The sequence below is a fragment of the Amblyomma americanum genome, chromosome 1 (assembly GCF_052857255.1).
Source record: "Amblyomma americanum isolate KBUSLIRL-KWMA chromosome 1, ASM5285725v1, whole genome shotgun sequence".
NCBI lineage: Eukaryota > Metazoa > Arthropoda > Arachnida > Ixodida > Ixodidae > Amblyomma > Amblyomma americanum.
In genome coordinates, this window is record NC_135497.1 from 461246046 (window position 1) to 461269877 (window position 23832).

A 23832-nucleotide genomic window follows, 5' to 3' on the forward strand; every position below is an offset into this window, starting at 1 on the left:
ATTTTGTAAATCAGCAGAAGAGCATGTCTGCGCATACCGCAGCGAGGGCTACTCATCCTTCGCAGAAGGCCTACCGGCCGAATCCCTTTCGCAGCAACCTGATCTATATGTGACCGCCAAGAGAGAGAGGAGTCATAAGTTACCCCGAGATACTTTAGGGAACATACCTGAGGAATGACATGATGACGATAAGACAATGAAATGTGTACCTGTTGAGTAACCGGAAAAGGTAACAAAGCACACTTGTTTACATTAAGACTTAAGTGTAATTCAGATAACCATCGGTCAAGGGAATTTAAATATGACTGTAAAACCATATACAGAGAATGTAAATCACTCGCAGCAGCAAAGAAAGCTATATCGTCTGCATACACATACGTAGTCACGTCAGGGGAAGTCGGAATCGAACTGAGTAAGAGGTTGAATAGAACAGGGGAGAGAATTGCACCTTGAGGCACACCTCTAGATTGATGAAATTTCCGTGTAGAAACTCCGCGTTGACAACAATAAAATTATCTGTCAGCCAGGAAATCTGACACCCATTCCACATAATAACTTGGCAAGCCCAGAGCCCGTAGTCTGTACATCACAGGCCCATGTTCGACACTGTCATATGCTTTCGAGATGTCTAGAGTTACCAGCGCAGCATACTGTCGACGCCGGCGCGCTAGTCGGACACGGCTTTCGAGGTCAGTATGCGCACACCATATAGAGCACCCAGGCTTGAAACCAATCTCACAGGGGTTAAGTAGTCCCTTTTCAGTAATAATGGGCATGATTCGTCCATACAGCACGCGTTCAACCAAATTTCACCAGATTCGATGTCAATGAAATTGGTCGAATGTTGTCTAAGACCAACCCTTCGCCTGGCTTTTTAAGCACTGGGATAATTTTGGAAACACGCCATACATCCGGGATCCATGAGGTTCTAATAGAGTAATTTACCAGCTCCAATATAGCATTGGGGGATTCGTCTAACAGTATTTTAATCATCGCAGAGGTGACACGGTCAGGACCAGGAGCTGCAGAAGGTAACCGATTTATCACCTGAGAGAGCTCAGAATCCGAGACATTACGTAAATCATCATAGTGATTTCCAAGCAGTTGTGGGCGAGAGAGCGCAGCCGATAAACGGTGTTCCAAGCCTTTGCCAATTTCTTCTAATGACCTGGCAAGCTCTACTGGAGTCAGCACATTACAGGGAATGTTGTGAGGCGGTGGCAGCCTGTTCCTTGACCTCAGAAAGCGAAACAAGGCTTGTCTGTTATTAGATTTTGATAGATGGTCATAATTCTCTTCATCATATTTTTCTTTTGCCCTAGCGACTGTGCGCTTGAAGGTAGCTGCAAGAAACTTATAATCGATCCAATTCCGGGGACATTGATTATGGATAAGTTTCTTCCAGGCTGCCTTGCGCCGCCTATCATCCTTTGAACATTCTGCATTCCACCAAGAGCTCAGAGAAATGCCTATGCTATCGCACACTGTAAACTCTGATTGCCTCCGTACCCGATCTAAAATAGAGCATAAGCCTAACACCCTGCTCTCCTGAGACAAATTCGGCAAAGAGTGTAGTTCTGAACTGAGTGAACTTTTGAACTTGTAACCGACTAGGGTGCAACTGAATCCGCCGATAGCAGTCATCGGACACACAATGTCAAAAGTGAGTGGGAAATGGTCACTGTTTGTTGCAGAGTCAACCGGAGTCCAGGAAGAAACTGCTACCCCTGGGGTTGAAAACGTTAAATCCAATGCTGATCAGGAGTGCCCACGGAGAAAGGTCGGAAAACCCGAGTTATGACAGTTTAGGTTATTCACACAAGCCCAATCCCATAAACGCAAACCGCACTGGTCTGTTCGATAACCCCAAGTCAAGTGATGCGAATTGAAATCCCCAACAAGCAACACATGTGATCTGCTGACAGAGAGTAAGGAATCTAATGGCCGTGTGTCTTGAACCCCAGATGGAAAATATACATTTGCGACAGTAATGGGATGGAAACCAGGAACTGAAAGATCCACTGCCTGAATTTCGCAATGAGCGTCCACACGCTGAAACACCAATCGTGCCTTGTGACAGAATCAGGATGAAACCAGCAGAAGCAAACCGCCTCCCTCCTTGATGGGCGGTCCATTATAAAAATTCGATAATGTTTCATTTGAAATGAAAACTCTTTCGACAACCAGGTTTCTTGAAGCGCAATGACATGAGGAGAAAATCGATTTGAAAGAGTTACTAAATCAGTGAAGGCTGATTGAATGGAACGGCAGTTCCACTGCAGCACTCTCAGAGACCCTATTCTGCCGAGAGATCTGCAGGAGCAACTGCCTTTTCCAAAATGCTGTGGTGACCAGTTTTTCCTGAATTACTCTTTTTTGTTTTGGATTGAGGGGAGCTAGACGGACCAGCAACGGCCAAAGGAAACCGGCTACGTTTCTGAGCTCGAGCATCGAGCTCCATCAGCACAACACACCCATCAATTGCTCCGGTCGTGGCTTCAGGTACATGAGTTGGAGGCGTGTGCTCTTTTTGTGGCTGCATTTAAACAAGGGAAGGCGTCTCCGCACTGAGTTCAGTAGGTACTGCAGGATCCACGGATGACTTCAACGCAGCATTGGAGGTCAATATTGAAGAGGTCATTTGCGCCACCATGACTTGCGATATGCACTCTCTTACTGATTTCACTAGCCGATCCATGACCTTGGCCATTGCCTTTTCAACCGCTGTAGTAATCGCATCTGACAGGCTTGAATCCACGACCGCAGTCGTCTGCCGTGCTGCCACACTTGAGTACCCGTACGTCCTTTCCTTAACAATAGCCATAGCCTCGCGCCTTGAGCACCGGCGCTTTTCTAACACTTCCAGCACCTTAACCTCCTCAGCCCTTGCAGGACAATTAGAATATGTGGCGGAGTGACTACCACTGCCCAAGCAACACATCTCATCTTTTGAACACCTTCCTTCACCGTCATGATTACCACCACACACACTGCACATTGAGCTCGACTTGCAGGCGTTCGCGCTGTGACCAAACCTCCAGAAGTTGCGGCATTGAAGTGGCCTTGAAGAATACGGATCGACCCTGAAAACCAGGGGCCACACCTTCAACTCAGATGAACAGGAGAGACCCGCAAAAGTGGCAATTACCGTTTCAGTTGGAAATTTTGTTTCCTCGACGACCCGAGTGCACCGATGTACAGAAATCACCCCTGCGGAGGAGAGTTTCTCTAGCGTTTCCTTAGGGCTAAGGCGTGGGTCAACCCCTCGCACCAGACTTTAGAGCACGCCAAGTGCGGCGGTATAAATGCGCTTACCGACTGGCTTCCAAAAGCTGTGCACGTTAACAAATCCATGATGCAGGCCTGGTCGGCCGACCTGCACACCACGCTTCCTCTGCCGTACTGCCGGACATCACAGATTTTTAAGAAGTGAGGCGTAATCGCCTGTAGCGCAGTCTGAACCGCATCCGGGTTATTGAGTCGAATGGCGCCACTATCCGATGGAACCAAGGCCACGGGAATAGTGCCGACGCCACCCCGAAACAAGGCGTCCAGGGGGAGTTGGTTAGGGGGGAGGCTGGCTGACCAGGGGGAGTTCCCTTGGCCAGGAGAGGACGTCGACATGCGCCCCTAGAGACCTGCAGGCGCGCTGCAAAAGCGAAAGACAAGCAATCAGAAGCTAGTGATACGAACAGTCACAGCCCAGTGAGACCACGCCCGCCTGTGGTATGTGGTTGGGCTAGTCCTAGCAGCAAGGGACGACGCCGCCGTGCTAGTCAACTTGCTCAACCTGATATGAAGCTGCTCAATCTGCGCGAGAAGAGAGATCGCGCAGAGCGACAGGCGCGACGGACTGACAGAGCCGCCGACTGGACTGTCTACAACCGCTTGGACGCGGCTACGCGCCGCCACGCCAACAAGCTATACCGCCGGCAGTGGGCTTCACTATGCCAAAGAATGGAGGAAGATGTCAGCTCGCGGAGGCTGTTTGACACCCTGCGGCGCATCACCCAACCACAGGCAAACCGTCAACCGCTGGCTGCCCTCGCAATCTCCAGCGAGCTCAGCTTTGTAGAATTTGCAGAGCGGTTTGCCGACCGATTCGCGCCGTCCTGCCGCGCAAACGCCGCTAACATAGCTGCTCCTGAGAGCCCCAGAAGCGAAACCAGTCCCTCGCCCGTCGCCTCGGAAGGTGCATGTGATGCGCCGTTCACCGCGGCGGAACTGAACAATGCGCTGCAGAGCTGCCGCCGCCGCCCGGCGCCCGGACCGGACGGGGTGACATACAAGATGCTGCGAAACCTGGATGCGCAGCAACAACAGATCGCCCTGCCGCAGATCAACCTGGTGTGAGAACGCGGGGAGCTACCGGAGGATTGGCGAACCGCGGTCGTTTCTCCCATCCGAAAGGAAGGGCACCCGCCTACGGAGCTGAGCGGATACCGGCCAGTGGCATTAACATCGGCGGCAGGTAAGCTCATGGAGCATATGGCGTTGCAGCGTCTGAACGAGCGGGCTGCGGAGGCTGATTTGTTTGACGAGCGGCAGACGGGTTTCCGTGGGATGCGGTGCACGGCTGATTCTATATCGGACGTTGCTACAGCGCTGGAGCATGCCAGGGCCGCAGGCCAGGTTGCGCTGCTGCTACTACTGGACGTCCTATCACCATTTCTGTTTAATGTGGCCATGTCGGTGGTGCCGGCCACCCTCCCCACGAGCGCCCGACGCCATGTGTACATGTCCATTTATGCAGACGACATAGCTCTGTGGTGCCGGGGACCACCGGGCGAGGCGTTCCGCGTGCGGGGGTGCCTTCATGGAGCCCTGACCGCAATCGATGCCTGCTTGCGCGGCCTTGGTCTGTCGCTGAGCGCGGACAAATCGGTGGCTATAGCCTACGTTTCGCGCTCGCGCGCGCACCTTGCGCCACTGTCACTGGACGGGACTCCGATTCCTTGGCGTAATTCGGTGCGGTACCTTGGTCTGGACATCGACTGGCGCCTTTCCTTCCGCTCCGCGGCGACCAAGGCCTGTCTGCAGATGAAGAGGATCACCGCCGCCGTGCACAAGCTCACCGCTCGAGGCCAGGGCATCTCCCAGCACGCGCTGCGGTTATACGATGCCGCAGCTTTGGGGGCGGTGATCTATGCGCTGCTGCTCGTCACGGTGCGCAAGCCGTGCTGGAAGAAACTCGAGCTTCAGAACCGCAAGTCCCTGCGCGTGGGCCTAGGCTTGCCCAAAAACTCGCAGTGCGCCGCAACGTTGGCCGAGGCAGGAGCGTGGCCACTTGAGCTCCAAGCAGCGCACAGGGCATTGAATCACATCGACCGGCTTCACCGCGCACCGGAAGGCGGCTCGATGCTGCAGCGTATGCGCTCGCACCAGCGCTCACGAATGGGCGCGGCGCTGCTCGAGTATGAGCTATTGACCCAAGGCCCACCCCCCTACGGCTCCTGCGCGCCCTGGCCTGCTGCCTCGGAGGTACAGCGAGAGATCGTCGGCATTGCGAGAAAGTGGAGCACACCCCTCTGTGCTGTGCAGCAGCTGGCCAGAGCCGTCATACACGAGGAGCTCCAGGACCATCTCCTCGTGTACACCGACGGCTCAGTGGCCCGCGACAGCTACTCCCTTGCTGCGGCGGCCACCATCCCCGCCCTGCGACTCCACAGCCAGCAACACGCAGCCTTCCTGGGCTCCTCCACCACGGCGGAGTTGATGGGGATGCGGCTCGGGCTGGACCTGGTGCTCACCCTCCGCCATCCGCTGCCCAAGAGTGCTTTGCTGTGCGACTCCCGCGCCGCCCTCAGCCGCCTGCAATCTAACGGCCGCGGTACCCCACTGGTGCGGGAAATTCGCCTCGCGCAGAGATGTTGTGCCGTGTGTGCACAGAGGGTGCCCGGTCACTGCGGCATCGCAGGCAACGAAGAAGCTGACGACCTCGCGACCGCTGCACACCAACTATCTGCCAGCGATCTGCCCCTTGCGCTGGAGGACGTGCGTGCGGCCATCCACGACCATCTCCGAAAGCAGCACCCCGACCCACGCACCGTGGGAGGTGAGCGCATCGACAGTGTCACCGGCTGTCACGCACTTACATGGTCACAACGTGCAATGATCCTCCGCGCGCATTGGCTGCGTGTGGCCCGGGGAACGACGGGTGCGTCACGGAATCGCGACGCGTGATGTGTGTGACGGATGCGGTGCAGTGGAAACACTAGAACACCTGCTCCTTCACTGTGCCGCGTTTGCCGATGCTCGTCGCGATATGCTCGCGGCCTGTAGGGCGCAGGGCATACTACCAGACTCCATCAAGACGCTGTTGTGGCCGCACGGCACTGCGCGCACTCGTGAGCGAACTTTGGTGAGCCTCTGTGCATTCCTCGAACACACGGGCTTGACGTCCCGTCTTTTCTCCGTCAGGTAGTTACACGCAGTGATCGAACGCTCCGCGAGTTCTACCTTGAACGATTAATAACTGGACGCCCCACTACAGTTGTAACCAATACAGTGCTGTGCGCGTGTGTGATTGAATTCCTCAAAAAAAAAAGCTAATCAGGCGCACAACCTGGACACATTTCTTATTGTGTAAATAGTTTGTACACATTACTTCTCCCCCTATCGTCTCTTCCTGTCCCCTCACTTCTTTCATTTCATTTCTTCATTCTGCCCGCTATCCTTTATTCCTGCTGCCCCAGCTCAGGTGCTTCAGTATCGATGGCAGATGCCGGGGCTAGCAAAATATTTTTCTTCCTCTTTACTATTTTTTTTAATAAAACCACTACCACTACCACCACCATGTGCGCCCTCACAGCTCGAAGCCTGTACAAATCGCTCACTTTCGCTTTGTGCTGTCTTTCATTGTTGCCACTCGCGCGCGGTGACGCTGCTCTAGGCGCTGCTGCTGATTGCTCGGTAGGAATGGATTGCGGTCCTGATCGCTCTCCGGTGGTGGTGTTTACAACTCTATTATCACAAAATGGATGGGATTAGTCGGGGCTGGGGCGTACCCAGGGTGGCCTCCAGTCGGGGGCGATCTGTTGAGCTTGCATGATTAGGGCCAATTGCGTTGTTTTTCTAGAACTGGCCAAGAGCTTGTCCCATTGCTCCGCCGAGGGAGCTGGCAAGAGTAGCGTCGGAGGTTGTTTGCTAGCGCATTCCCGTAAAATACGGTCTTGGGTGCCGTGAGTCCCATCACCATAGTGCAGGCTTGCAGGGTCATATTCACCGTTTGTGGATAAACATAATCGATAGTGGCTAAGAATTAAATTTGTTTGTAGGCGTCCGAGTGTCGTGGCTTGCGCCTTGTCCAGGTCGGGGTGAGGGGTGCGATACGTGCATCTTAGCTTGCGATAAAAGTTTGTAATTTCCGTGTACGACTGAGGCTCCTCGGCAGAAGCGTCCGTTCCCGAGAGCTCTCCCGTCCCCCGGTTGGTTAAACCTCGGGCTAGATGATCGTCGCGCTCGTTTCCGCAGTTACTCGCGTGAGCCGCAACCCATACGAGATTGATATTATCCAGAGTTCGGTTGCGCAGAATTCGCATTGCGAGCGCGCTTAGCGAGTTTTTGGCGAAATTTTGAATGGCGCTCTTAGAATCGCTTAGATAAGTTTTGGTGCGGAGACCCGCGATGGCCAGTGCGATAGCTACTTCCTCTGTCACTACGGCTGACTTTGGAGCGGCCATACATGCCACGTATGTTCCACCTTTGATGGGTTGAGCTGGCTTCACGTACAATGTTCGTGGTTCGTTCTCGTACTGTTTCTCAAGGGCCTGGGCCCTTGCTTTCCTGCGGGCGTCGCGTCTGCCGGGCAGCATGTTTTTGGCTACTGGTTTAGCAACTAGTCTAATAGTAACGTCGACCGATAAATGCGATGTTTCATAGACTCTCTCAACGGGTTGGATATGGAGTTTGTCGAGAATTACGCGTCCCGCAACTGTGCGCGGCAAACGGGTCACTGTTGCCGTTTAATGGGCTTCGATTAGCTCAATGAGCGTGTTAAGAATTCCCAACTGCAGCACTCGATCTGAGTTGGCTAATGCCGGCCGGCCAAGGGCCACATTGTATGCTGTTCTTATGATGCTATCAAGGGCCCCTTCGTCCCTGTGACGAAGATAATAGTACGGGCAGGCGTACGTGATTCTATTTATCATGAATGATTGCATGATCCTGCATAGGTCGGTTTCTCTCATGCCCCTGCGACGGTTGGCAATGCGCCTATCTGGTGCGCCGTGTTGTATTATTCTGAAGGGACATGCCAAGAACCCTGATCGTGGCCACCGGGTTATTGGATGGTTGTCAGTGTACAACACGATGGGTTCCCGAGGGTTGGGTGCTGCCTCTGAGGCTTATTTGTTCCTGATAACTAAGAGTTCCTATCTAGGCGGTAACCACGCAAGGGCGCTCTCCTGCACGAAAGAGTGTACCGTGTCGATAGCTGGTTGTAATGACTCCAGAGTTGATCCATATGGTGATGTCTTCGGCGTATACACATGATGCCTGAGTGGGATAGCATGTAACAGACGTGGGAAACAACTCATAGTAAGGTTGAAGAGAAAAGGTGGAAGTACAGCGACTTGCGGGGTTCCTCTGGTGCGAAGTGTAATTTTTTCACTACTTTTGTCCTCGAAATGCAGCGTAGCCGTGCGCTGGATCAGAGAGGTGGCGATGCAGTCCACGCTCTGCTCTCGTGCTGTGGAATGTCGCCTTGGTTGCCCCGGCAGCAGTACTGCCAGAGTGCAGATAAACAAGGTGAAAGAAATGGTGAGGACAGTAAACAGAAAAAATAAGAAAGCCGGCACTGCCGCACGGCACCAGCCTGATGCGCGAATACGGTCGCTTCATCGTGACCTGTGGCTTGCAGAGCACAGCGAAGAGCGGACGGCAGCGGAGCTGGCGCAGGCAAACTTGTCCCATCCTTTAAAGGAAATGAGCATGACGGCGCGGTAAAGAACGCTCACTTAATTGTCTGTCGCCGGTAGTTGGAACGACCGTCGTTGTGGGTCGCGCTTCCTTCAGGCATGAGAAGATGCTTTTCACATAACGCGAGTATTGCATCGCCAGTAGCCTGCTGACCTGCGAGAAACAAGAAAACGAGAACAATGAATTAAAACTTGACCTGATATGACGGCTGGGGTGGCTCTTGTGGAATGGAGATTCATCGTGCGACTTTGCATCGAAGGTGTAAGCCAGGGGTAAATCTGAAGGCGTACAGGAAGAACAAGAACCGGAACCGCAGGAAGTGGCCTAGCTCAAACGCACCGAAACGAAGCCACACATACGAAAGAAGAATAGGTAATAGTTGCCGCGTAGTGGAAGACCCTTTTCTTTCTGCAATAGACATCAGAGATGTGCTACCCTTTGAGAGGAGGCTTCGAAAGCTGCACTGTAAAACCACATCGCTTCCCTGAAGCCCCGACACGCAGAATCACAAAAGACAAAGTTGGACTGTGCTGGGAGAGTGGCTGAGTGGACCACCTAAAATTGGAACAAGTTTTCACTGATGAATATACATTCTCTATCTACGGAGCACGAGTTGTGGTTGCAGAAAATTGAAATTGAAATCAAGGAAACTTCCTAAGTTACTGTATATGTAGAATGCGGAGTAAGTGTCCCGATGATTCTCTTCTAATGGAAATAAACATATACCAACATCCGCGCTTTCTCCGTCTCTCCCATTGGTCGCCCTCTTAAGCGACGACACAGGAAGGGAGCGCAATGAAAGTAGTGCATAAATGGTTGATTAGGGAGAGCGGTAGCCGTCTGTGAATATCAGTAAAACTCAGAAAAGCACGCATACAATGCTGTCGTGTAGTGGGTATAATCCTGTATTTCGGTAGCGTATCGCCGAAGAAATCAACAAGTTTTTATTTTCTTGAAATTCTGCGCTGATATCTGAGCCCTGATATTCACTTGTAAATGGGAAATAGGGTTTAAGATCTCTCGTAACAGCTCCTGCCATGCTAGCACATCGCACTTCCAACCCACCAAAAAGCTTCAAGGCGACGACAGGGTAGTTATTCTTACGAAAGCCTGATAATTTCTAGCTGTCGGCCGTAGAGCCTGGAGCCGAAAGTAGGCTTTGCACGGCGTCCAGCACTTCACGTTCTAGAGAAAAGAGCGCAGAGTGGACTGTGGGATTTATTATTAGAGAAAGCAGACGCAAGAAACTACATATACAGCTTATAAACATTGCAGCTTAAGACACCATGCGGCTACTATCAACAGTGGATCACGCGCCTTCACTCCCGCGACCCGTTGCTAACCGAGAATTTCGAACCTAGCAGGGGACACGCCACACCATTCGGCCGCCGTCTATGCGGGATTTTCTTCACGCGGTCGAAAACACGAGAGCGGCCGGCGACGGCACCGACGCAGCAGCAGTCAGCTGCCGCAAGAGCTGGATGCGGAAGAACAACTGCGCGTGGCAAGCCATTCCGACAGCGCATCATCCGCGGCACTTACGACGGCGTCATCTCGCGCTACACGATACGACTAGATCGTACCGAACAAAACCGAGCAGTTTGGAGGGGCTGCGTGTTATATTGGGAGCGCATGCTCATGAAACGAGCCGGCGTTTTCTATCCCGCCAGCGACCCGGCAGCGGCAGGTTCGGCGCGGGCGCTTTAAAGTCACTCAAAGGACCGACATTTGCGTCGCGTGGTAGTGGCCGGCGAAGATCAACCACTATCCCGTGCGCACGTCTGAAGACACATTTAAAGAAAAATTATCGATAAGCCATTTGTCATCATCTTCTCTATGGAACACAAATTCATGTATATGTCTCTGGAACCATATACAGGGTCATCCAAAATATGTGCGAACACAGCTCAGCGTGGCCGCGCTCGGCGGAGCGCCAGCGCATCCGGCGCGGGCGCGCATCGAAGCTAAAGGCAAAGATCCGACGCGTTCAGCGCTCGGGCGAGCGTCGCTCGCAGTCAGTCGCGCTACGCCGGTTTCGCTGGCCGGAGTGCCAGACGCCGCGCGCCGCTTCGGAGCATGCGCAGAACGACTGCCGACTGGCGCCGATCGTCGACCCGCGGGCAGTTTGCATTCCGTTCGCGCCTTTTTCTGCGTCACCTCATCCGTTTCGTTCAATCCATGGCGTGGCGGCTACTGTATGAAACATGGCTAGGGTGTTATCCGCGCGACAGAAAGTTGCTCTCGCGTTACTAGCCCATCGCTTGCGGAGAAAGCGCAGGCGGTCGATGTATGTGCGAAAGATTTTCGCTCAGCAGAAAACCACAGGCGAGTACTACCAGCTTGTGCAAGAACTACGGCAAACGTACCCAGAGTACCATTGGAAGTACTTCAGGTAAGTACACTTCACGCAAAATGACTGTTTCACCCGTGTGTAGATTTGTAGCACTTTTTTAACTCACTGTGACTGCACGGCTCGTTTCATTACTATCCAGAAATAAGAATCCTGCATTACGTTTTGTAAAAGTAATTATAGTAATTGTGTTTTTGAGAGAGGGAGTGGCGCATTAATTGTTACATATTTTGTAGAGCCGAAAGTTGGTGCTGTTTGATTCGAATTTTTAGTTATTTAACTGCACAGTGTCTTGTACGATGCTCGGGGTTGTTTCAAACATGTTTAGTGCATCCTTGAAAGTCATGTAAAAGGACTTCTACGCAGGATGACGGAGGCCTCATTTGGTAAACGTTTGAGCCTTGTCCGCGGCCGCATCATCCATCCACCGAACCACAAGAATCCAATCAGTCCAGGAGAAAGGCTGGCAATCAATTTACGGTAAATATTCCCCACTTCAGCCACCCCTGATTGCATACTCGCTGACATCCGCTTGTTGTCATACGGGATACTTTTCCAACTACAAGGTTAACGCCCGTTTCTCCCTGAATAGCTGGTGCCCTGACTCCAAGTATAAAGGGGCCGTACAGCCGTCTGCAGAGCTTAGAAACTGTTCTTTCGGTCGTTCTTGTTCTTATTCAGTGTAGTAGCAGGAAAAACAATTGTATATCGTTTGCCCAATTTTTGCGCTGGTTTTCAAATGTCCATTCACTTTGTGCAAGCTTGGAGTTTTCTGGCCAAATATTTTTTGTCCCCATTGTCCAGTTGTGTTCTACTGAATAACTGCCTTCCCTTATTCACATTTTCTTTCCATCTCAGTGCCGCACGTATAAGGCCACTTTTAAAAATAAACAACACGTCAGACATGACTCGACCCTTGAACATGCCTTAATATAGCTATAGCTATGTTGATCATTACCCCTCCCCCCCTTGCGCGACTCTGATCGTATATTAACCATCCTTTTCAACCTAGTTGCGTCATCTATGCATGATAATTGAATACTGAAAAAAAAATTAACGAACGATGGCGCTGCAATACAATTAATTTGCTACTTCTACTCTTCACAGGTTTCTGGCCACAGGCGGCTCTATGATAAACGTCGCTATGAGCTATCATATTCATGTATCGACAGTCTCTGGCATACGGATAGAGACCCTGCCAGCCATCTGGGACTGCCTTTCCCCAATTGTGCTCAGACAGCCGACTTCCGACGAATTGAAGTTCATCAGACCGGAGTTCGCCACGAAGTGGAACTTTCCTAATTGTGTATCCCGCCGCGGTGGCTCAGTGGTTAGGGCGCTCGACTACTGATCCGGAGCTCCCGGGTTCGAACCCGACCGCGGCTGCGTTTTTATGGAGGAAAAACGCTAAGGCGCCCGTGTGCTGTGCGATGTCAGTGCACGTTAAAGATCCCCAGGTGGTCGAAATTATTCCGGAGCCCTCCACTACGGCACCTCTTCTTCCTTTCTTCTTTCACTCCTTCCTTTACCCTTCCCTTACGGCGCGGTTCAGGTGTCCAACGATATATGAGACAGATACTGCGCCATTTCCTTTCCCCCAAGACCAATTATTATTATTATTATAAATGTGTAGGGTGCATAGATGGGAAGCACTTCACAGTTACTTGCCCTACTGACAGTTGGTGAGAGTTCTATAATTATAAGAGTGTTTACTCATTGCTGATGTTGGCAGTGGCAGATGCAAATTTTGGCTTTCTGCTAGTGGATATTGGTGCTAAGGGCAGACTTTCTGATCTATCTTTCTACCGAAAAAACCCAATCAGAGGGAGCTTTGAGAACAATACCCTCAGCTTGCCTTCAGGTCACAACGGATTGCCGCTGTGCATCGTAGGCGATGCAGCATTTTGCCTGCGGCCCTACGTAATGCGTCCTTAGCACGGAAGACCGCTAAACGAGAAAAAACGAGTCTTTAACTCGGCTGTCAAGGGCGCGCCGTTGCGTGGAGAACGCTTTCGGAATAGAAGTTTCCCGTTGGCGCTGCTTCTTCGGGATGGTGAGTAGCGACAATGAGTTGCTCACAGCCACGATAGATGCGGCGGTTTGCCTGCACAACTTTCTCGTGCCTAACAAGGCGTATTGCCCAAATGATTATGGCGATCGCGTCACTGGCGACAATGTCCAGGAAGGCAGGTGGAGGCAGACCGTAGCAAATGTAAATCCTCAGAGTACTGGCACCAGCTCTGCTTCAGATGCTATGCGAATCCGGGATGCCATAGCAAAGTACTTCATGTCCCCAAGTGGTTGTTTCCCATGGCAGCTGAACGTTGTAAGACGGTGTTGATGGACAGCGTGAAGCTGTTGACTTTTTTTCAGGCAAAACAAGGACATCCCATACCAGCTCGAATTTAATTTGATATCTGGGGACCACTTCGTAAATGGCTTTCGAATGGATTGTAATTCAACATATCCTACGCGTGTCAAACAATCACACGAAACATTGGTACTTCTGCTTTCGGGCAAGCACACCACGCTAAGCTGTGCTTTTTAAATACCAAATGAATGACTTGTTTTCATGTGAAATATTTTGTTTGAACACACCAAGGTGATGTAAAACTATTATTCAACATCCTTGATGTATAAATTAGCAATGGTGCCAATTATAATCATGAAATCACCTGTAAATATTGAAAAATTACTTGTAAAAGTTGAAAGACGAATTACCGTGGTATTGCAGACAGCTTGAATTGCGAAAAAATGAAGTGGTGAAAGAGGTAGGAGACTACTAACCACATTGAAACTTACAATACTTGCAATAAAAAAATTCAAAAGCCTAATAACAGATATATCACAGCTTTGTAATATACTCAAAACAACAGGAACATGAACACAATGATATTAGGAAACTGCACTGCATGACAAGCAATGCAAAAAATTAACGGCAATGCCCTCTATGTTATCAAAAGAAACAGCACAGATGATATTTTTGTTGTCACCATCACTTCAAAAGGTATCCATACTTCACTCGGCCGCGCACCCTATATCTTCCCATCGCACTCGTCATCCTTTTCAAGTTTCCCGACCTCGTGCCCGAACTACCACATTTGCCGCATTTTTTTCCCGTATTGCAGCACACTGGAACGACGTACCCAACGACATCGCACCCATCACATGCTCATCCAACTTTGCCAATGATGTTACCAATCATGTTTCGTTGTGTTAACACCTGCTCACCAAAATATATACACCCACCCCTTATCAATACCCCTCGTGAGTCTTTGAGGGAATAAAAGGAAATGAAGTGAATTAAAATTAAGCCTCAAACTCGTCGTATTCAGCTATTATCTCCAATCATGTAACCTTCAAACGAGAGACGATTCTCTTTAGCATCCTGTCAAGGCTCATGCCAACTCATTGCGCAAGTCTCATTATCAGTGTTCTTGCCCAGCTGGAAAAGAAGCTGATGCTCGACTTAATCGCATCTGGATTCTTTTTTTACCGTTTTGAGGGCGGCTTCCTCACTGTGGAGTCTTCCTGGCTGGCAGGTTGACCAGAACTAGCCGGTGTCGGCTCCAACTCTTCATCAACATTGGCGGTGGGTGATGCTGCCGCCGAATCACCTTGCGTACTGTTCAAAATTTCTTCTATTATTGAGGGGATGTCATCAGCTCCTGGCAGGGCCCTTAAGCCCACGTTGCAGGTAGTCCTGAAATAAGCCGTTTTGACTCCAGTAAGCTCAGTCTTGTGATTTCACTTTTTCTTACTTTACTGCTAACAGAGCACCAGTGTTTTGTCGAGTGTAAGAGCATTACGCACACGGGTGAAGAAAGAAAAGCACACGAGCTCTGACTTGCGCTGATGTTTTTTGAATTCAGTGGAAATTCTTGCCTTCTTATTCATGACTGTGAGTAGTGTCATTCCTGTAACCAAAATGCTGAACCAAGCTCTCCAATTATCCACATTATTACTGGTGTCGTAGAGCGAAAATGCTGATGCTGCTGGGAACATTCGGGGAGCAAATCTTGTACCTTCTATAAGCAGGAGCTACATCTCTGACCTATATCCTAGGCAGGGGGCTGCCCACTAACCGTTCCCAACCCTCAGCCTACCTTCAGCACAAATAGCAAAACCCAAAATAATGACAAAAAACCAACACGCGTAGTAGCCCAAAACAAAATATACGCGAGCTCTAAGAATGTAACTCAGGCGAATCCATGAGACCACAAACGCTCAAACACGTAACACCAATGCACTTATCGGAAGCATAAGGATCCACAGAATTTTTTGCTACAGATGTCTGAACACCCGCCAACTTCTTATTGCATCTTTGATATTGCTCTACATTCTGGAGCTGGTAAAAAGTTAATTTCATTTTATTACGGATTCGGTCCCCTCATTTCATAGCAGCACAAAGCCGTGAAACATTTCAAAAACACAAGCAATTTTCTACAGGCGCCTCCAGCGTCTTCTCGTAAAGCCGTGCTAAAGTGATAAAGCGCTGCAGTTTATAGGCAGTTACATGAAAAAAAACTGATAATATATCCTCTATCAGAGAAGGGAAAACGTTACGGTGAAAAAAAGCATAAGTTAACGAAGGAGGATCAGTATAAACAAGGTGTGCCCCCGCATAGAAGGTAAAAGTCCCGTTAAAAAATTTAACGAAGGAGGCTCAGTGAACAACCTGTGCGTGAACGTAGTACCCATTTCATGCCGTGCATTGAACACGTTTCGCGCTCATAACTCCACGTACCTCGATTCGCGAAAACAAACATTCCAAAACAAAGCAAAAGAACTCACTTTCTTGGACGACCACAGTTCTTGCAGAAACTCATTGCTTCGGCAAACTGCCATGTCTGCCTCGCAACGTTCGCGCTGCTGCCACTCCTCGTTGCGAGCTCGATGGATTTTAGCCTCCGGCTGAAGCGGTCCCGGAGCTTCTTCCACAATTTGCGGCATTCTTTCACTATAACGAAAACGAGGACGAAAGAAATAGATCAAACATTACGGTACATGCAGCATGTGGAATGCTTCTGCTGAAAAGGGTACAAATGAAGCCGAGCACAGCAGTCGGGAACAATTAAATCACCCGTGGAGAGACCGGTGCTTCGCCTTATCTGTTCCCAAGCGTTCTCTTTGCGCTGATAGTCACTGAAATCCAGCCGTTTGGTGTCGTATACACAAGGGTGTTGTTTGATGGCTTCGCCAACGATATCCGGCACAATTTCTACAATTGGGCGGCTCTCGCCACTCACGCCGATTGCACTGGCTTCCGCCATTTTTCTCCGCGTGATGTATTGTGGGTCGACGCGGTAGGTGGCGCCGGTGCGCAATTGGAGCAGGAGCCAAATCTGCGCCGGAGCCGTCGGGGCACGCTGGCAGCCGCCGATTACGTTGGTCGCTGCAGTGCGTCGAACTATAGACGGAGCTGTTTTCTTCAACGCAACGCAGCGTGCGCGCGCGCTCGCTTGCGTTAGCTCGGACTATATTCGGGCCTTAAGCGGCGCAGGTGCACACAGGCTCGGAGGCGGTGCTTTGTGTCGTCTGCTACGGTGCAGAAGCGCACTGTGCTTGAATTAAAGTGAAGCGCACCAGACTGTTCTGACAGCGTCGAACCCACCTACATGGCGTTACGGGAAAGCGCACTTGTCTCATTGCAGCGCGTTGTCTTTGCTTCGGCTAGCATCTCACTGGCCTGTTTTCTCATTGTCATGATGCCGGTTTAATACATTTGTATTGCTGTAAATTTATAAGCCCTGCTATTGTTCGGTTATGCGGCCTACCAAAGCGAATCAGGCTTCTTGGGACGCCAATAGGGCCCAGAACGATGACAACCATGGGGAGGGATAACTTGCACTGATATTGCGCATTAAACAGCTCCTTCGCGTTTGACTTGCACTCAAACGGGGTCTCCGCAGCTGAGATCGGTCTCGGGTGTCCGATACTGCCGTCGGGCGGTCTCCATTGAGCCAGCGCGACGAGGCCCCCTCAGAGGTTTACCGCACTATGCAAGTGACGTGGACAGCGGAGGACGGCTTCGTTTATGTGCGTGCTGTGGGACGCGCATGAGATACTTTGCTGCAGCTGCTAACGTCTGTGCACACCGATAAAATCAATGTCATTCTTCTTGGCCCCAGTTCTCTCATAATAAGCCTCGCGCGAATGTGTTCACAGACTGCGCCGCTCTACATTGAATTGTAATAAATAACTGATAAACATCATCATCCGCGTCTAAGACAGCCCGATTCTGTTTGGTAAGCCGCATAACCGAACAATAGCAGGGCTTATAAACTTCCAGCAACCGGCATCGTGGCACTGAGAAAACAGGCCACCGAGTTGCAAGCCGAAGCAAAGACAACGCGCTGCAGTGAGAGAAGTGCGCTTTCTCGCAACGCCGCGTCGGTGTCAGCACACTCACTGCAATGCAAGCACTGTGCGCCTATGTAGACGACACGAAGCACCGCCTCCGGGCCCGTGTGCGCACGCGCCGCTTAGTTTCGACGCGCGCCAGGTGCGCTGACGCTCCGCTGAGCAGTGTGGCCGAATCGTGGAAAAATCAAGCTGCAGAGGGAAAAAGGGAATTTTTTTTAAGAACTGATTGAGAACGTGGGAAATTTTCGTTTCGCTAAAGACCAGTGTTCTAAATGTGCTTTCTCGGGAAAATTTGCAGAGATGAAGGGAAAAGGCTATTATCATGGCGGCCTGACTAGTGCCTCGAGAAGAAATTTGGCTTGATGTTTGCCTTTAATTTGCTCCCTAGCCTTTCATACAGAGCCCTGGCCCATTCAGGTTCATTCCGGCTTCGAGTGCTGCGTCCTTGGATTTCTTCCATCTATAGTGGCAGCGACCCTTCCATTAATTGCTTCCCAGCTCTTTAGTCACACGATCTTCTATGTACGCATATTTTGTAAAGGAAGCCCGGAAATTTTCAACGGTCTATACACGAGAGGCTAGACAGGAAATGGAAGTAGCCGAGCTGGTCCCTGTCCCAAGGCGAAAACTAATAATAACCAAGTTGTGATTAACGATGATATGATCAAGAACATCCCAGCCTTGATGTTCATTATAATTGAGCTTTGTATTTATTTTATTTCACTCATTATTATATTTATTACCTTGGCTATATTTACTCTTCAATTACTATATATATATAAGGGAAAAAACAAGAAATTTTTAGCCGGCAACAGGGAAAAACCAACTGGCCAAAGCGGCAACACTGCCGCTGATCCGTGTTCGCACATAGAATGAGCGAGAACACACGGTCTTCTTGAAGCATCATTGAGTCGGGGATTCAGTAGCGTGTCCAGAAGGAGCGGCCGCATATCTGTTCGGTCTAGAAAATGCTAGCGCTTTTCCTAACTATAAATGGCCCGGATGGCTAGTACAGTGTCGCAGGCTAGTGATATTTTTCAGTGCTTGGCATAAAATACAATGGCAGCAGTGGCTTCATGGACAAAGAAAACACAAACAGTGAACCGTGCCCAAGTATTTCGCGGAATACGTTGTACGCGGTCAGCGCGAGCCCCTGTATATTGAGCAGAATTATTGATTTCAAAGCATGAGCCAGTCTACTGATTCCAAGAAAGTCAAGCAGTGCCTACAAGCCTCCAAAAACCTCGCTCAAGACAACCCCGTCTCGTCGTTCCCAGGCCTGTTGCTGTACAGGTACCCAGCTTGCGACTGTAGGAGGTCTAAAGTTGCGGGCACCGCGCAGAACACGCCCAGCGAATGCGCCTGCCGCGAAAAGGACTCCCTAGAAAAATTCACAGACGATGAGCGCAATTCGAGCCGTATATACGGTTGCTCGGGGCGTGTCATTGCACATACTCTGAATTTCGCTACTTTGCGCGCCACTTCACAATTGAAAACGGTGGTATTCAATGACGCGACGCGCTGCTCACCGCTGCACCTGCAGCTGCTGGCAGAGGCGCATGTTTACTCGGTGGGGATGTCGTTTTTTCTCGCCGACTAACTTCCCTGCCGCCGTCTCCCACTCCACTGCTCCAACTCTCTATCCACTTCTTTGCCCACAACAGACTGACTGCACTTTTCTCATTTCCCATACCTATATGTCCTACTCCTCCTCCACGAACTTGCAAATTATAAATAATCGCAATTATTTGACTCATACCGAAATCTCATGCGTAGTAATAGCGGACGGACGAACAGTTTTGGCCGAGCTGTAAGTTCTAACGCTAACGCATTAAAAAAGAAAACCGCAGACACGGGGGACCGCTTGCACCTGCGAAGAAAATCCTTGTCTCCTCCGCCGGTGTACAAACCACGGCGCCCGCGTCACGGCATGGCCACTCCATGGCGTTAGGAGGGGAACACATGGCGCGTGCGAACAACGGTTAACGTCCGCTGACATGGCACAATATACAGAAATCATCACCGTTCCTCCCTCACCGAAACCAATGTTATTCGAGGCCCATTGGGTTTATCAAATCACAGAGGTTGAGTCATTAAACAACAATGCACCTGAGCAGTGGGAGGCTGCGCTTTCTTGATAGAAGCCTCAAGTACTGCTCAAACAGATCGACAGAAGTCGCAAGCGACACAGGTCACTGGGGTCTGCGCTAAGCGCCCCACCTTCACCGGGAGACTCCCTTGACGACAATTTAATTTTTTATTCATAAACCGAACCCGCGACATTGAGATGAATAACCGGACGTTTATCTCCTGAGGCACCGCGTTAGATGCAGCAGCCAACGAAAATTCGTTGAGGAAAAGAAGAACGAATCAACCTTCTCACTCTCACGCTCACTTGACCAACTAGAAGAGTTGATGCCACGAAAGAGGCCTCGAAGGCGACACTTCGGTGGTTTGAGAGATATATGAACTTCATGATAACGAAGTAATTGGAGGCGCGCAGGCCCCTGGGTACAACCCACTGCACTGAATTGTTCATGTTCCTAAGGTCCATAACACTGGCGGCCCGGCTGTTAGTGGTGGTCTGCCTTATCAGGTCCTCCAAGCGCAGCAGGCTCTCCCATTAACACCGGGGTATCTTGAACGTGCACTGACATCGACCAGCACGCTTATTTAACGCCATCCTTCCGCTCCTACTATCTGCACATGGAAGCGATTGTGGCTCGGCTTGAGCCAGCGAGCAGTCCTGTGCACTTTCCTTTTCTTTCTTCCTTGCAACACCAGACAGACAGACAGACAGACAGACCTCCCGCTCTTCTCTCGCTGCGCACTTGGGGAAACGACCATGATGTTAAACAGTAACGGTGCCACTTCCTTTCCTCACAAATCAAATTTTATCACACTGATTCAATACTAACAAAATGAAACGGCAGTATTCACGACAGATGATTGGAAGCTTAGTAGTAGTAGTAGTAAAGACTTTTATTCGACCATAATTTATAGGCCGAGCATGTCGACCGCCTGGGCGACCAGAAGCCGCTGTTCTTCTTCCCCTTCAGCGCCAAGCCAGTCGAGCCAGGTGGTGATGGATAGAAAGGGTGGGGGGAAGGAACCCGACTGCTGAGCAGCCGGGCAATAGAATAGGCAATGGGCCAGGTCCGCATAGATGCAGGGGCAGTTGGGACAGGAAGGGTTCGATCGATAGCGATAGAGGAAGAGGCGGGACGGGGTGATAACTGCATTCATCTGAATGTGCCGAAGAAGGCGAGACTCCGGCACCGTGAGTGATGGATGAGGAGGAGGGTAAAGGCGTTTGTCGAGGCGGAGCTCAAGGTAGACCTCTTTTATGGTGCGGCGAAGGGTGAGCCTCCCACTCAAACGACATTTAGGCTTGGAAGTCCTTTGATTGTGTATTTCAAATAGAAACATTGCGCAACCAGCGGAGTGAAGGATATTTTCGGCCTTGAGACTAATTTCCTTATTATGCACTAGCAATAAATGGAGGACCTTCGAAAAGAAACTAGTGCACCGTAGACTGTTTTGTATATGAACCTGAGAGCCCTTCGATGGTATAGGTAGCTCCAATCACTGTTTGCGGTCGTCGTCATAGCCCGAAATGTGTTCGGTTTTACAGCATGAAAGCTTAATGAACGTCTTTTTGTGTGCCTACATTAACGCACTGCGAAGGGCTTCGACCATTTTGTGAAAATTCGTGAAAAGGAAGTGACGGTAAACGTTCACCCTGGGCGATAAGCTGTGACTACGTAATGGGGAGAGATGCAAGATCATGCCACTAACTGCATTTAGGGGGCTCCAAGATCGTGTTAGAGGTGAGTGTGAATGCTGTATATATTATATAAATCTGAAAGTGCTCGTCAGTCCAAGAACTCTCTGGCGTTCCCATACAGCCTGGCCAGATCAATCAGGGTGAGCAGTTCACCGGCTCCTGTGGCTAGAAGGGCGGGCTCCCTGGAGGGTGGCCTTGCGAGTAAATTGGATGCCCGCACAGATTGGATATGGGAATACCGAGATGTAGTGATAGAGGGTATGTGGGTCACACTGTGCGCATCCGGCAGGGGACTCGTACGCAACTTATCTCCCAAACTCGTTGAGTAGCCATCCAGAAGGGTTCGGGTGAAAATTGCAGAGGAAGAGATGGCTTCAAATTATTTAATACTGAACCACAAAATAAAAAGCACTACACGCTGAAATAACGAAATAATGCTCATTACTCTCAAATACGCAAGCAGGCCCTCCCACGCCCGACATCATTCGACTGATCAAAAGCATACACAAACCAGAACACCAGCTCCGAAGACTGGTACCGGCATTCGTGTTAAGCCCGATGCTACGCCTACCTCTGCCTCACCATGACGGAGACGGAAAAGGTAGATTCACTAATCAGACCAGCTTAAAAGATGGTCTTAATTCTGCCCAAACGCACCCCTACCTTTCGTCTTATACGTATGGGAGTCCACAACGCGCTGAGTGAGCTGACGGAAGCACACCGCATGGCCCAGATAGACAGATTGCCTTCCATTGCCACAGAATGGCACATTCTTGCCTCACTCCACTTCCGACCTTCTAGAAAACTGTCCCTTCGCCTCTTCAGTTTTTTCTTATCTACGACACTATAATGAAACCAATGTTTCTTTTTTAGTGAATGTGATGGAAGGGGACGCTGTCGAACTTCAGTCCAGTCGGTCAGTCGCTGACTCCCAGAGGAAACGTCTTTGCCTCCCGAATGACGCCAGCAGCCAGGCCACCGTGGTGTACTCGGCCACCAGTGATGATGCTTTGGCTGACGACGGCTTCATCAGAGTCGTAAGCAAGAAGGCCAAACGGAGACTGCCCAAAGGTGAGAACTCGTCGTCGTCGAGTACGCCCACAATCACTACGGAGCGATGATGATACTGACCTATTTATGCCAGCGACTCCCACCGACAATCTCAACCACATCATTAGGCAAGCCACGTCTGCGTTCCTGGAGGCCCGCGTCCCGGGAGCAATTAAAGTTGTGAGGGTGAATCGTTTTAGGAATGTCGTCGCCATTGATGTCGTGGACCGGAACCCGCTTGAGAGGTTGAGCAACATCAGAACGCTCGGCGGCTTCAGCGCTCGTTCCCATGTCCTTCTAGGCCGTGGAACTACGGCAGGCGTCATATACGACGTCGACGCAGCCATCCGCGACCCTGATCTGCCCATTTTGATTCAACCAGCTACCGACGGTGTAGCCATACTGCAAGCTGAGCGTTTTGAGAAGGACAAAGTGCATAGAGTTGACCTTCCAAGGGGACTGCATTCCAACGTACGTGAAGGTTGGACACTTTAGGCATGCAGTTAGGCCTTTCGACCCGAAGCCTCTACAGTGCCGGAAATGCATGAAGGTAGAACACGTGAGTAGTGCGTGCAATTTCCTCATCGTGTGCCCACGGTGTACTCAGCCGCACAGCGGTGATTCATGCCGGGAAACAGTCCTTACGTGTGCCAATTGCCGCGTTCCTCATGACGCTGCCTCAAACGATTGTGCTCGCCTGAAAAGGGAAAGGGCGATGCTCAAACAAATGACAAGAGACAATTCCACACACAGAGGAGCTGCTGCTAAGGTGCGACTCCGTCGTCGCCCTCGTCACAGACCTTCTATATGTGTAGCGAGCATGGAAAGGATCGTCCAAGAATTTCCGCAACTTGTCTTCCCCCTCCCCATACTACTTTAAGGATTGGGAGCAATATGACTGGCGAGGCACAGTAACCAAGCAGGTATTGCGCACTCAGAGTACCGACCCTATTCCTAATAAAGCACAAGTCACAACTCCGGCCCAAGACCGGGACGGCCAAGTGACTTGACCATTGCTCCTTAAGCGCCCAACACCCACCGCAGCACCGTGCACCCAGTTTATTGAGCCTGCTCCTGGTCTGGTAGTAGGTCAGAAACCGGACCAGGTTGCAGACGAGCAAGTGATTGCAATGCTAAAGCAAATCGTGAATGCCATTCGTGTGCTGTTTTCTTGCATGCACATAACAGCTGCACAAGATGCACAGCAGATGCCGGATTTCTTGAATCCAGTGCTTGCAGCTGTCTAATAGCTGCCACAACACACCCTCCAGCCTCATCCTTCCGAGAAGAAGTCCGATGCTTACGTTGTCACCAACATTATCAGCCTCAACGGCAAGCAGCCTTTCTTGACACTGAAACG

At 50.6% G+C, this 23832-nt stretch overlaps 1 long non-coding RNA gene across 2 annotated transcripts in view; it reads left to right on the top strand.

Moving 5' to 3' along the window:
• The window catches only part of LOC144104477 (uncharacterized), a 127137-nt gene that overhangs the window by 33914 nt on the left and 69391 nt on the right, over window positions 1-23832 (top strand). Inside the window, exon 2 of one of the 2 annotated variants that reach the window (XR_013308548.1) lies at window positions 22296-22493. The exons of the other annotated variant lie outside the window; for it this stretch is intronic. This is a non-coding gene — a long non-coding RNA (uncharacterized LOC144104477). The remainder of the gene's footprint in view (window positions 1-22295; window positions 22494-23832) is intronic. 2 annotated transcript variants of the gene reach the window in all.